This window comes from Macaca mulatta, chromosome 15, assembly GCF_049350105.2.
Source record: "Macaca mulatta isolate MMU2019108-1 chromosome 15, T2T-MMU8v2.0, whole genome shotgun sequence".
Lineage (NCBI taxonomy): Eukaryota > Metazoa > Chordata > Mammalia > Primates > Cercopithecidae > Macaca > Macaca mulatta.
Window position 1 is genome coordinate 57680143 of NC_133420.1, and position 2166 is coordinate 57682308.

General features: G+C 49.3%; 1 pseudogene; it reads right to left on the minus strand.

Annotated features, from left to right (window-relative positions):
• Positions 1-674: 674 nt before the first annotated feature.
• LOC717244 (actin, cytoplasmic 1 pseudogene) lies at positions 675-1798 on the minus strand (annotated as a pseudogene).
• Between the last annotated feature and the right edge of the window lie 368 nt (positions 1799-2166).

Sequence of the window (2166 nt, forward strand, 5' to 3'; positions counted from 1 at the left end):
CTGTAATCCCAGCACTCTGGGAGGCAGAGGCAGGCGGATCACGAGCTCAAGAGATGGAGACCATCCTGGCTAACATGGTGAAACACTTTCTCTACTAAAAATACAAAAAAAAAAAAAAAAAAAAAAAATTAGCCAGGTGTGGTGGCGGACTCCTGTAGTCCCAGCTACTTGGGAGGCTGAGGCGGGAGAATGGCGTGAACCCAGGAGGAGGAGCTTGCAGTGAGCTGAGATCGCGCCACTGCGCTCCAGCATGGGCGATAGAGCAAGACTCCATCTCAAAAAAAAAAAAATTTTTTTGCATTACATAATTTACATGAAAGCAATGCTATCCCTTCCCCTGTGTGGACTCGGGAGAGGATGGGGCCATTCTCCTTACAGAGAAGTGGGGTGGCTTTTAGGAGGGCAAGGGGCTTCCTAGGACAATGCAGCTCACGTTATTTAAAAAAGAACAAGAACAATGTACAATCGAAGTCCTCAGCCACATTGTAGAACTTTGGAGGATGCTCGCTCCAACAGACTGCTGTCACCTTCACCGCTCCAATTTTCAAATGAGTCAAGCCAATAAATAAATAAATAAATAAATAAATAAATAAAGCGATGCCAATCTCATCTTGTTATCTGCACAAGTTAGGTTTTATCCAGAAAGGACGTAACGCAACTAAGTAACAGTCCGCCTAGAAGCATTTGGAGGATGGAGGGGCTGGCTTGTCATACCCCTGCTTGCTGGTCCATATCTGATCTGTTGGAAGGTGGACAGCCAGGCCAGGATGCAGCCCATCCACACAGAGTATTTGAGCTTGGGGGGAGCAATGATCTTGATCTTCATCGTGCTGGGCGCCAGGGCAGTGATCTCTTTTTGTATCCTGTCAGGGTTGCCAGGGTACATGGTGGTACCACCAGACAGCACTGAGTTGGCATACAGGTCTTTATGGATGTCCACGTCACACTTCATGATGGAGTCGAAGGTAGTTTCGTGAATGCCACAGGATTCCATGCCCAGGAAGGAAGCCTGGAAGAGCACCTCGGGGCAGCGGAAACGCTGGTTGCCGATGGTAATGACCTGGCAATGGGGCAGCTGGTAGCTCTTCTCCAGGGAGGAGCTGGAGGCCGCCATGGCCATCTCCCACTCAAAGTCTAGGGTGATGTAGCACAGCTTCTCCTTGGTGTCGCACGCAATCTCCTGCTCTGCCCTGGTGGTGAAGCTGTAGCCCAGCTCGGTGAGGATCGTCATGAGGTACTCAGTCAGGTCCTGGCTAGCCAGGTCCAGATGTAGGATGGCATGGGGGAGGGAGTACCCCTTGTAGATGGGCACCCGGTGGGTGACCCCATCCACAGAGTCCATCATGATGCCAGTGTATGGCCAGAGGCGTACAGGGACCACAAGGCCTGGATGGCCATGTATATGTCTGGGGTGTTGAAGGTCTCAAACATGATCTGGTCATCTTTTTGCGGTTGTCCTTGGGGTTCATGGGGGCCTACGTCAGCAGCACGGGGTGCTCCTCAGGAACCACACCCAGCTCGTTGTAGAAGGTGTGATGCCAGATCTTCTTCATGTGGTCCCATTTGGTGACAATGCTGTGCTCGGTGGGGTACTTCAGGGTCAGGATGCCTCTCTTGCTGTGGGCCTCATCGCCCCAAGTAGAGGTCTGTCTGGCCCATGCCCACCATCACATCCTGGTACCTGGGGTGCCCCATGATGGAGGGGAAAATGACCCAGGGGGATATCATCACCTGCAAAGCTGGCCTTGCACATGCCTGAGCTGCTGTCAATGACAAGTGGGGCGATACCATCATCCATGGTGAGCTGGCGGTAGGTGTGGACTGGGCGGTGGAGCAGCAAAGGCAGGGTTCTGTGCTTATGGGGCAGATGTGGTCTTGGTCAGAAATATATGCTATTTTAACTGACAAAATCAGTATTCTGATGAGCTGGCTGAAAAATATTCATAAAATTGTACACATTTAATGTACCACCTACATAAATACAAACAGAAATTCTAACCCTTTCATTGTAAATAATGGAATAAAGTAAACAAGGCTGCTAGTGAGAATCTAAATGGATATGTTTCTTCCAGTTGATAATATCATGTGAATCAAAAAGGTATTAATTTCACTGCTACATATTTGGAATGATACCGTATGGACATTGTTTTAGAAGAAAATTCCGTT